At 43.1% G+C, this 13,615-nt stretch overlaps 1 protein-coding gene across 1 annotated transcript in view; it reads right to left on the bottom strand.

Annotated features, from left to right (window-relative positions):
* Positions 1-13,615, bottom strand: part of WNT2B (Wnt family member 2B) — a 170,352-nt gene that overhangs the window by 118,263 nt on the left and 38,474 nt on the right. The window lies entirely within an intron of this gene.

The raw sequence follows: 13,615 nt of genomic DNA, 5'->3' as shown, positions 1-13,615 counted from the left end.
TAACACCACTCCACTGGGCTGCATTCATTATGCTCATTACATGGAATCATGAACCTCTTGGCCAAGGATACAAAAGCCGTGGTTAGGAGGATTTCCCATTGGCATACCGCCATTAGATTATAGACATCAGAAACATAACCCTAGACAGCGTGTGGATAATGCTATTCATAACCCTTTCACTGTAGTTATTACATGAAGCTTGGTCAGATTCTCTGAGGAACACTTATTGTAGGACTTATCTGAGTTGTAACATGGAAAATATTTATCGTACTTCTCTGCTCACAATATTAACTGAATATAATAGACTAGATGGCAGCCCGATTCTAAAGAATCGGGAGTCTAGAATCCATATATACTTTATTTATTCAAATGTAAGAATAATACAATTAATAAATAATAGTAAGAAAGAACAAAAATAATAGGCAGTATATGGAGAAGACACCAAAAAAAAGTTCAAAATTGGTGTGAAAATGTCACTGAACCACTTCACAACTAAATATATATAGTTTTGGTAAACGGTATTATCATTTTTTTGACGAAATTCGGCAGGAGCTTGAAGAGCAACGTCACTGGGCCCGCCTCCACGCAGTAGAAACTTGCTGTGAGGTAAAAATTCAAAAATCACACCAAAATGGCGGGCGGAGTGTGTCACAGTACGGCACGTTTCTGATTGGTCGCTCGCAGCAGGCGGCAACCAATCAGACACTGGACACTGTTGACGTCACTTATCTCCGGACATTAGCTCCGGACATTAGCTCCGGACATTAGCTCCGGACAAAGCCATGGAAGTTGGCACAAATTGCAGGAAGTAGTATTCTAGGCAATTATATATTAGATGGGTCCTATTCTGCATATGTAAATCATTCTTCTGGCTGGCTATTTGACTGTTCAGAAATTCGGATGAACTAAAAAATGTGGAAAAATTTTAGAAACCATGCCACACAGTGAAAGCTTAAAACTCCTAGGTTAGAGTCTTGAAGAAAAGTAAAGACAACCTGACATGTCTGTTTTAGTAATGATTGTTTTCCCCTGGAATAACTATTCTGTAGCACTTTTGACTTTACCTTTTTACTTTATGCTGCGCTTTTCTTCTGTTATTCCACTTTAATATTTATGAATAAATTGACAATTTGGGTTTTACCATTCTCTCTGTCAGAGGGGTGTGTTACTACATAGTTTTACTTTGCAAGCACTGGTTGGACGATGTCAGACAGTTTTAGGACACACCTCTAACTAGTAGTGTCCAGTTGTCAATTTATTCATAAATTTATAGGAGGAGTAACAAAGAAACGTAAGGAACAAGTTCCTTCAAATCAGTTTGTAATAATATAATAAATGTATTTTGCACTATGAAAAGGTTAAAGGTCTAGAACTCACAATGTGACCAATTAGCTCCTCATGAATATCAATTAGGAATTATTTTCTTTTCGAATATAACATACCGTAGATAAAGAATACATTTCAGTAGAAAAACTGGCCGAATGTCCAAGAGTATGTGAGCACAACTTCTGATTAGGTCAGAGAGAATTTTATTGATTAGGTTTCTATGGTTTAACAACATCACCAAAGGTCAGGTTCACACTGCTCGATTGTGCCAGTTATGTGACTGCAAATCGGCAACACACAAGCCAATCGGTAACTGTTTTATGATTTGTTTATACAAGCCAACCACAATTCTATGTGCATAGAGCAACCCTTAATATGATCGATTTGTACTTATAGACTATCATGTTATTGGAAGCACTTCAGAATGGTCTGCTGCCAATATCGATGATTTTAAGCTGCCTTAAAAATCATTACAACTGATGAACGAGCATTTGCCTGGTTTGTTAGGTAATTGCTGATCTTTAGACAGTCTTGGGCAATATTTGGGAATGAACATTCCTACGAACACAGCTTCCTTAATTTTTGGCCCATCTAAAATGGAAGTTAACTTGAAAACACCATGTGTAACACAAATTTTATTACACGTTATTTGATATTTTTTTCATGGCTAAGGGATTTATAGCTTCGTTCACATATGTCTTGCTTTAAAATGTGGAATAGTCCAAAGCATTTCTTCCTTCCAGAATGCCATAGATGAGCAATCTACTATTAGACTGTGCCTCAGACCATTTTTTAGACCTCGGACTGCTAGTTAAGCCATCAACAGCGCAAAATCGCATCAGAAGGGTGCTGATAGACTTATACATGGCATCTAAAGGACTAGGAGATGGAATTTCTTTGATTTTAGCCATTTCACTGGAAGGTAGACATTCAAGTGTGGTTAGAATATTAATGTACATTCATTTATTGGAAAGGATTAAAACAAAAAAATGATCCTTCATGGTATAAATTGTTAATATGAAAAACAATTGCAGTGACCATGTTTAACTTAATGGAAAATTTCTTTAAACGGGATAATTACCATATTTTTCTGACTGTAAGACGCACCGGACCAAAAGACGCACCCCAAATTTTCAGAAGAAAATTAGAGAAAAAAATTAATGCGTCAAATGGGGATCCATCTTACTGTTCAAATTCCGCTTACCATGGGGGGGAATCGGCAGCGCTGGTGGAGTGGGGTCACAGGAGGTGTTCGGTGGTCCGGCGATGATCTGACTACCATCTCAGGCTGGTGTGGCAGGTTCGGCGATGCTCTGCGGTGCCGGGGCTCCGCCGACATTTTGTGAAAGCCGAGAGCCACCGCACATCCAGTGATGCAATGCAGTTGCCATCGAGAAAATGACCGCCAGAGGCAGCGCATGCGCAGATTGAGATCTCAATCTGCACATGCGCCACCTCCACCAGTCATTTTCCGGGAGGCCACTGCATTGCAGCCAAGGAAGTGCGGGGGGGGGGTAAGAGCTTTCACAAAATGTCACTGGCACCCGGCACCACTGAGCACTGACGAACCTGCCGCACCAGCCTGGGATGGGAGTCAGGTCATCGACCTGCAGCGTCTGACCCCCAAGCACCCCCTATTCCCAGCCCAGGGCCGGGCAGTGTCTGACCACCAAGCACCCTCTCTTCCCAGCCCAGGACCGGCAGAATCACCTGACTCCTGCTGCCACCACACTCCTGGTAAGTACATTCGGACTATAAGATGCACCCCCATTTTCCCCCAAAGTTTTGGGGTACAAAAGTTCGTCTTATAGTATGAAAAATATGTTATGTCTGATATTCTTTGAGGTCTCCTGCACAGATCCCCCAATGGTAAAGGAGAGCAGCATCAATGGAAATTATAACTAAATGTGATAAATGTGCCAGTGTGGTTTGGTCATACAGCTTTCGATAAAGGCAAAAAATCAATGTTGACTACTAGAAAAAGTATTTCTACATTTGTATCGACATGCTATTCTTATTCTGCTATGGCAAAAATGAATAAATTCCCTGAACCTGTGTGGACTGCCATAAATCTAAATCTTGCAGTGTAAAAATATTTATACATAGCACAGACATCTTTCTAGGCTTAAGATAGAAGATCATTTTTAATCTGCAGTGTAACAAGGTAATAATAAAATCTTCATTGTTGACTCTACCCTCTGTCTTGGCAGCGCTGTTGGGAAGAATCCTATTACGCAACCTGAGTTACGATGAACTTGGCGGTGACACCATTGTATCTGACATGATGGACTCCATCTGCCGGCTGTTTTTACTTCCCTTCTGCCGTGATATAAATATTATCTATTCCAAGCCAACTTTGCTGTAAAACATGTTCCAGGAACTGATTTACAATTCAACTGGTTCCTAAGTTGTTCTAAATTCAATTATAGAGGCCTTAAAGTCACATTAGATAACAATAATGTTTAAATGGTCATTAAAGAAATATGACTATTGACAACCTATTCTATTTAGAATATGGGAATATTCAGACTTAGGTACTGCTAATTGTATCTATCGCATGCTATCAAGTGCTATGCTTTACATAGATAGGAATTGACAAAGAGCTGTAATTGCATCAGGACTAGAAATGACCAAATCATTTGAAATTAAAATTCACAGGGCTCAAAGAAGTTTTCCTTAAAAATTTGTTACCCACAAATTGTCAGTACAGCTAATCCTTTAAATGCTTAGAGAAGATATGTAACACTCTGTGGGAGTAGGACTAATTCAGACACAGTTTTGGAAATGTCAAAGCGACTTCACCATATAAATGGATGGTGACCACTGGTAATCAATAGCCTGTGTAAAATCACACAGCACAAACATACTTTTTAGGCATTTTTAATTGTAAAAATGGTCCACAAGGTATTCTTTTTTGGGGGGCAGATGCCTGCCTTGTAGGTTTTTATACACAGGCTATGTAAATGGATGGTGCAAAAATGATCCATACTTGGGGAGTATCATGTGGGTTGCTTTTTGGTAAATGAAGAAGTGATGACTTTTTCAGAAGTCATCCAAAATCATCTCTGTTCTAGGATCAGCAGTCAGCAACACGTTCGCTGTTTAAATAGAGAAGTTATGACAAGTACTTAAGACATACAAAAATTAGTCCCATTTAGGATCCAGAAGATGTTTACCAGATACAATTAAGCTATGCAAACATTTTCCCTTTAATTAAAGTGCAGAAACAAGTGACCAACAAAGAGTTTCCAAACTAGGAGTGCAAAAAAACCCTATTTTTAGTGATATGCAATATGTTATCTATTTGCAAAATGAATGAACAATTACAAATACAATGCTGTTTTATTAAGCTGTCCAAAAACAATCCCTTTTATTTATGGAGAAGATTTTTTTTTATCACAGAAGCTCATTTAGCAACATATCACCCCTGTTGTATATTGCTGAGATCAACAACCTTCTCATCAGATAACATCCACTTGGTTCCCAGGTCTTATCCACCACAGAATCATCATCATCAGTACAGTAGAACTGATACAGTATAAGAAAAACATGGATTTCTCTGGAATAAGACATTGGATTGCAAATATAAAGATATCACTTTATTCAGCTCTCTATGACTTAAATGGTGTTATTAAGGTGTTGTACTTCAGTATATTATGGATCAGTTTAATACACAGTGACTCCGACTGTGCAGGTCCAGCACCACTCTATCACATGAATTTACATATTATTATCTACTGACTAAGACTACTTGCCCCATTTGCTATGTTGTTCAGTGCCCTATCAGTATCCCACCAGTATACCACCCAGTATACCTAAGTTTTAGGCTTTTCTATCCTTGTTTATGTTGATGAGCTGAACTCCCTAACCACTTGTCCCCAGGCGGTAAAACCCTAAAATGGCCACTGTTTTACCTGTGGCTGTGATATTCCCTCTTGATTAGATAGACCATGTTATATGATAGCTGCACCAGATGCAATGTGAGACAGATCTGTAGCTAAAACAATGTTCAGCAATTTTTTTTGTCAAATTGCTAATTGTTTAAATTTGATGAAACAAGCAAATTTAATGAAATTTGATTCCAAGACAGTTCACAGCAGATTGATTCAATCATCTCTAATCAGGACCATTTGTGTGGGTCTCCCACAGGTTACTAGACAGAATTTACTCACATACTCTTTACAGCGTTCCCAGATTTTCAACATCTCATAATTACATAATTGGCTATCAGGTGGTAAATAAGTTATCTTGTGGTTCAGCCATAACAATGTTTAATGTTCAACCATAGTACATGTACACTGTTCCCTTTAAGGTGCAAAGTTCCTTCCACTCTGAAAAAGCGCACATTCTTTGATTTCCCCTTCGATGATCAGGCAGAAGACTCCTGAAACACTGTGCCTGATCACTGAGAGGATAGCGCAGTTGTGCAGCAGCAGAGATACCACTGATCTGTCTACTCTATACCCTCTCTGCACTCATCTTTATTATCACTGAAAAGAGGGAACAACCACGTCATTGAGGCCTGACCACGATAAAATCTGGAAACCTGGACTAGGTGAATGACCCATCTGAATTCAGGACTCAAATACATTATTCACCTCTTCACGGATATCCAATAGGGATCCTCCTAAACTATAGCGCTTCAATGCTTTTCACCACTACCAATGCCTTCACTGTCCGACAACCCAACTGCTGAAACACTCTGATCATAAAGTTAAAACAGCAGCTGTACAATTAACCCCTTTACCCCCAAGGGTGGTTTGCACATTAATGACTGGGCCAATTTTTACAATTCTGACCACTGTCCCTTTATGAGGTAATAACTCTGGAACGCATCAACGGATCCCGGTGATTCTGAGAATATTTTTTCATGATATATTGTACTTCATGACAGTGGTAACATTTCTTAGATATGAATTGCATTTATTTGTGAAAAAAGTGAAAATTGGGCAACAATTTTGAAAATTTTGCAATTTTCAAAATTTGAAATTTCATGCCCTTAAACAACAGAGATATGTCGCACAAAATACTTAATAAGTAACATGTTAGGAGTCGAGTTCCCGCCGCTGCACAGGGGGAATCTCGAGCCGTGTCTGTTGCGGTCTCCCATTCTGCATCGGCCGCAGTGGAGCCTGCTCAGTGGAGATGTCGGTCACAGCGTCTCATTGAATCTGATACTGTGCAAGGGGTTACTGCTGCCTCTCCAGGCTCTGCTAATGTACCCTGCACTGGTCTGCGACGAGCAGGCTTTTCTGGGACTAAGTCCTGCTTTGCACACACTGAGCATGCCCAGGGTAAGATCTCTCAGTGGAGGTCTCAGGTCACATGCTCAGGTACTGCAGCAACTTTCATTGGTCCTCCAGGAAGACCCTGTACCTGATCAAGTTCTGTGGCAGCCTTCCATTGGTCCTTCTAGGAAGGTCCTGAAGTTGCTGCAGCTATAAAAGGTTCTCATGACCGCACGGCCATGCGCTAGTATCAAATATGTACGAGCTCAGCGCCAGTGTGGTCATGTGTGTGGTCAGGGACCTGGCTGAAATAAGCCCCTAGAATGCTGGCACCTCCGGCGAGGAGTTTTTGTGTGTATGCAGTCAGGGACCAGGCTGAAATAAGCCCCTAGAATGCTGGCACCTCCGGCGAGGAGTTTCTCATGAGTGAATTCAGGGCTGGCTAATAGCCATTAGAATTCCGGCTCACCCGGAGAGGAGCAGCGTGTTTGGTTGGGACTGCATGACCACTGTCGGCTCTACTCAGTAGCTGTGTTCCCTGTGAGCTAAATAGGGCACAGCATTCTCTTTACTATGGGCTCTGTGAAGTAACAGAGTTTGTTTATACTAATTTTCTTCACCGCCTTATTTAGCAGCAGGTTCTTTCCTGCACGGTGGATCCCGGGTTGCGAACGCACCTATCTCATCTAATAAATATATTCGGTGCGTTCCGCCAACCCTAACATATCATTTCCCACATATCTGCTTTACAAACGAAAAGAGAAAGGGTATACTAAAAATAGTATGCACAACCCAAAATATAGAGACAATCGGTAATACCATAAAGCAAAACACCTTTATTAAACACCTCAAAAAACATGTTAAAAACATTTAAAAACAAATGTACAAATCCCTATACCCACCATATCCCATAATAAATGACAATCCCATAATACAATAGGAAAACAGTAATATCCTACCCTAGATGCACCTAGTCACATATGCTCTCCTGCAAAAATGTGCCTATACAGGCCGCAAAGGACTCGACCACAATATGTCAGTATCCACTGCTAATAACCAAAAAATGAAACATCCATGCAATACATGGTCCTGAGATTGGAATGTGATAGCATGCTATATAACAGCTGTGGATACAACCTGTCCTGCGTCAATTCTGGTATATGGAGATGCAGCAATGTCAAAGGGCACAGAGCACCACAAGCGTTAAATCCACATAGAGCCAGGGAACATAACAGCCCCAAAATGGCCCTGAGGTAGGAGAATGATAAGGTGGGAGCGCACCCCACGCGTATCGCTGCCTCCGCAGCTTCGTCAGGGCCATTCTCCTTGTGTGGAGGTGCGCGCGCTGACCGGCGAGTTGCACTGTCTGGTGACGGTGCACTGGTTGTGCCAGTTGCGGGTACACTCACTCATGCAGTGGCTGCGTGTAGGACTCCTATTGTGCTGCTTCGGATGAGGCAGCTTAGGAGCATTGTTTTTGTTGATGTCACCTTGGTTACACGTTTTACTTCAGGTCATGTGACTGGAGGTATGGGCGGTTACCTCCGCTGATTGGTTTTCCCCATTTTCCGCGATGTGTTCTCGCGGCTCGATGTACGCATGCGCACTTCTGTGATGACACTGATATCGCCGGTGACGGTGATCAGCTCAGTGAGCTGTGGAGATTAGAGCGGGATATGACGTGAGTGGTGCGGCATGTAACAGGGGGGCCGGTTGGTGGTTAGGTGTACGCTCAGGAAGTCTGGACTATTTTGATAGGTCATTTGTATATTTAGGCGCCGTTTACAACAGTTAGGTATTGGTGGAGTCTGTTTTACCTATGATTGGTTCACATCTCTATAGCAACGATTGATGCATCTATCTAATTGGTGGATGTAAAGGTAAACAACTTATGTATTGTGTACAGTATAGATCTTTTCCATGTCTCCTTTGTGGTGTTTGTATCTGCGGTGGTGGACTTTTATATGATATGTATCTGATGTGTGTTTTGTTATTTTTATGTGGTATTATGAGGCAGGGGGCTGACCTGATGGTGATTGGTGCAATGTGTGGCATCCACGCTATTTAAGGCTGCTCCCTTGCATGTTCAGATATGCTTGACAAAGACCTCCGGGTCAAAACGTTGCTGTAACATGGCTCAATAAAGTTTGCTGTTTGGAATATTACACCCGAATGGAGCGCTGGTCCTTTGTTTCTCTTTGGACTATGTGGATGTTCCAGGAAAGTTCCCTGGATGTGGACCTGGCGCCCCAATAAGTGAGTGCTGTCAGTCTTCCTTTTTCTTCTTTGCACTGTTTGAACCTGGATTGACGGGCACCCTATTTCCAATATGGATACAATTGTTAACCCAGATGTGGGTGATCTGGGCAATGCCATGACTTTTTCTTACACCGATGATGATGCTGTTCGGATTTTATCAGATACCAATATGGATACTGCTTTCTTGAGCAAACCGACTACGGAGATGTTGAGGAGAAAGTTGGAAAATGAGAAACGGAGATTGATCTCATTTGAACTTCATATTGTGACCTTGACTGAATATTTTAAGGTCCGTAGAATTCCATGTGGGCTGCGACCACATTTGAGACCGACTTTACTTCCAGATAATGTACAGTTCTGCACAAGATTTGAGTCCATCTCTAACAAGTATGCGTTCGATATTATGTTGTTGAACATTGAATTCCTGAAGGCGGAGACTGTTGTCATTAAACAGAACATTGTTGGCTTGGAGGAGCAATTAAAGACTCAACTGACAGCACAAGATTGGGGCCCCCTGGAAACTAAGATGGGTGAGAATCTGTCTAAGTTCAGAAATGATATAGAGATCACTGTTATGTTTGCTAATGACAGGTGTTATGAAGGCAATCCAGAAACACAGTGAGCTTAGCGATCAGAGCGCACACAGTGATCTGACAAATACCCAAAAATACAAGAACGAGCTCTGAGACGTGGAAACTCTGTAGACTGCACACCTGATCCTATCCTAAACACAACTAAAAGCGGCTGTGGATTGCGCCTAACAACTACCTAGGCAACTCGGCACAGCCTAAGAAACTAGCTAGCCTGAAGATAGAAAAATAGGCCTGACTTGCCCCAGAGAAATTCCCCAAAGGAAAAGGCAGCCCCCCACATATAATGACTGTGAGTAAGATGAAAAGACAAAACGTAGGGATGAAATAGATTCAGCAAAGTGGGGCCCGATATTCTAGGACAGAGCGAGGACAGTAAAGTGAACTTTGCAGTCTACAAAAAACCCTAAAGCAAAACCACGTAAAGGGGGCAAAAAAAAACCACCGTGCCGAACTAACGGCACGGCGGTACACCCTTTGCGTCTCAGAGCTTCCAGCAAAACAAAAGACAAGCTGGACAGAAAAAAAGCAACAAAAAAGCAAAAAGCACTTAGCTATACAGAGCAGCAGGTCACAGGAACAATCAGGAGAAGCTCAGATCCAACACTGAAACATTGACAAGGAGCAAGGATAGCAGCATCAGGCGGAGTTAAGTAATGAAGCAGTTAACGAGCTCACCAGAACACCTGAGGGAGGAAGCTCAGAAGCTGCAGTACCACTTGTGACCACAGGAGTGAATTCAGCCACAGAATTCACAACAGTACCCCCCCCTTGAGGAGGGGTCACCGAACCCTCACCAGAGCCCCCAGGCCGACCAGGATGAGCCGCATGAAAGGCACGAACAAGATCGGAAGCATGAACATCAGAGGCAAAAACCCAGGAATTATCTTCCTGAGCATAACCCTTCCATTTAACCAGATACTGGAGTTTCCGTCTAGAAACACGAGAATCCAAAATCTTCTCCACAATATACTCCAATTCCCCCTCCACCAAAACCGGGGCAGGAGGCTCAACAGATGGAACCATAGGTGCCACGTATCTCCGCAACAACGACCTATGGAATACATTATGTATGGAAAAGGAGTCTGGGAGGGTCAAACGAAAAGACACAGGATTGAGAACCTCAGAAATCCTATACGGACCAATAAAACGAGGTTTAAATTTAGGAGAGGAAACCTTCATAGGAATATGACGAGAAGATAACCAAACCAGATCCCCAACACGAAGTCGGGGACCCACACGGCGTCTGCGATTAGCGAAAAGTTGAGCTTTCTCCTGGGACAAGATCAAATTGTCCACTACCTGAGTCCAGATCTGCTGCAACCTATCCACCACAGAATCCACACCAGGACAGTCCGAAGACTCAACCTGTCCTGAAGAGAAACGAGGATGGAACCCAGAATTGCAAAAAAATGGAGAAACCAAGGTAGCCGAGCTGGCCCGATTATTAAGGGCGAACTCAGCCAACGGCAAAAAGGACACCCAATCATCCTGGTCTGCAGAAACAAAACATCTCAGATATGTTTCCAAGGTCTGATTGGTTCGTTCGGTCTGGCCATTAGTCTGAGGATGGAAAGCCGAGGAAAAGGATAGGTCAATGCCCATCCTACCACAAAAGGCTCGCCAAAACCTTGAAACAAACTGGGAACCTCTGTCAGAAACAATATTCTCAGGAATGCCATGCAACCGAACCACATGCTGAAAGAACAAAGGTACCAAATCAGAGGAGGAAGGCAATTTAGCCAAGGGCACCAGATGGACCATTTTAGAAAAGCGATCACAGACCACCCAAATGACTGACATCTTTTGAGAAACGGGAAGGTCAGAAATGAAATCCATCGAAATATGTGTCCAAGGCCTCTTTGGGACCGGCAAGGGCAAAAGCAACCCACTGCACGAGAACAGCAGGGCTTAGCCCTAGCACAAATCCCACAAAACTGCACAAAAGTACGTACATCCCGTGACAGAGATGGCCACCAGAAGGATCTAGCCACTAACTCTCTGGTACCAAAGATTCCAGGATGACCAGCCAACACCGAACAATGAAGTTCAGAGATAAGTTTATTAGTCCACCTATCAGGGACGAACAGTTTCTCTGCTGGACAACGATCAGGTTTATTCGCCTGAAATTTTTGCAGCACCCGCCGCAAATCAGGGGAGATGGCAGACACAATGACTCCTTCCTTGAGGATACCCGCTGGCTCAGATAAACCCGGAGAGTCGGGCACAAAACTCCTAGACAGAGCATCCGCCTTCACATTTTTAGAGCCCGGAAGGTACGAAATCACAAAGTCGAAGCGGGCAAAAAATAACGACCAACGGGCCTGTCTAGGATTCAAGCGCTTGGCAGACTCGAGAGAAGTCAAGTTCTTATGATCAGTCAATACCACCACGCGATGCTTAGCTCCTTCAAGCCAATGACGCCACTCCTCGAATGCCCACTTCATGGCCAGCAACTCTCGATTGCCCACATCATAATTACGCTCAGCGGGCGAAAACTTCCTGGAAAAGAAATCACATGGTTTCATCACTGAGCAATCAGAACCTCTCTGTGACAAAACCGCCCCTGCTCCAATCTCCGAAGCATCAACCTCGACCTGGAACGGAAGAGAAACATCTGGCTGACACAACACAGGGGCAGAACAAAAACGACGCTTCAACTCCTGAAAAGCTTCCACAGCAGCAGAAGACCAATTAACCAAATCAGCACCCTTCTTGGTCAAATCGGTCAATGGTTTGGCAATGCTAGAAAAATTACAGATGAAGCGACGATAAAAATTAGCAAAGCCCAGGAACTTTTGCAGACTTTTCAGAGATGTCGGCTGAATCCAATCCTGGATGGCTTGGACCTTAACTGGATCCATCTCGATAGTAGAAGGGGTAAAGATGAACCCCAAAAATGAAACTTTCTGCACACCGAAGAGACACTTTGATCCCTTCACAAACAAAGAGTTAGCACGCAGGACCTGAAAAACCATTCTGACCTGCTTCACATGAGACTCCCAATCATCTGAGAAGATCAAAATGTCATCCAAGTAAACAATCAGGAATTTATCCAGATACTCACGGAAGATGTCATGCATAAAAGACTGAAACACAGATGGAGCATTGGCAAGTCCGAACGGCATCACTAGATACTCAAAATGACCCTCGGACGTATTGAATGCAGTTTTCCATTCATCTCCTTGCCTGATTCTCACCAGATTATACGCACCACGAAGATCTATCTTAGTGAACCAACTAGCCCCCTTAATCCGAGCAAACAAGTCAGATAACAATGGCAAGGGATACTGAAATTTAACAGTGATCTTATTAAGAAGGCGGTAATCAATACACGGTCTCAGCGAACCATCCTTCTTGGCTACAAAGAAGAACCCTGCTCCCAGTGGTGATGACGATGGGCGAATATGTCCCTTCTCCAGGGATTCCTTCACATAACTGCGCATAGCGGCGTGTTCGGGCACAGATAAATTAAATAATTGACCTTTAGGGAATTTACTACCAGGAATCAAATTGATAGCACAATCACAATCCCTATGCGGAGGTAGAGCATCGGACTTGGGCTCTTCAAATACATCCTGATAATCAGACAAGAACTCTGGGACCTCAGAAGGGGTGGATGACGAAATCGACAAAAATGGAACATCACCATGTACCCCCTGACAACCCCAGCTGGATACCGACATGGAATTCCAATCCAATACTGGATTATGGGTTTGTAGCCATGGCAACCCCAACACGACCACATCATGCAGATTATGCAACACCAGAAAGCGAATAACTTCCTGATGTGCAGGAGCCATGCACATGGTCAGCTGGGCCCAGTATTGAGGTTTATTCTTGGCCAAAGGTGTAGCATCAATTCCTCTCAATGGAATAGGACACCGCAAAGGCTCCAAGAAAAACCCACAACGTTTAGCATAATCCAAATCCATCAGATTCAGGGCAGCGCCCGAATCCACAAACGCCATGACAGAAAACGACGACAAAGAGCATATCAAGGTAATGGACAGAAGGAATTTGGACTGTACAGTACCAATGACGGCAGACCTAGCGGACCGCTTAGTGCGCTTAGGACAATCAGAAATAGCATGAGTGGAATCACCACAGTAGAAACACAGACCATTCAGACGTCTGTATTCCTGCCGTTCAACTCTAGTCATAGTCCTATCGCACTGCATAGGCTCAGGTTTAACCTCAGGCAGTACCGCC

Source organism: Ranitomeya imitator, chromosome 3 (genome assembly GCF_032444005.1).
Source record: "Ranitomeya imitator isolate aRanImi1 chromosome 3, aRanImi1.pri, whole genome shotgun sequence".
Lineage (NCBI taxonomy): Eukaryota > Metazoa > Chordata > Amphibia > Anura > Dendrobatidae > Ranitomeya > Ranitomeya imitator.
The sequence above is the reverse complement of the archived record's forward strand: the minus strand, read 5'-3'. Positions and strand labels throughout refer to the sequence as shown.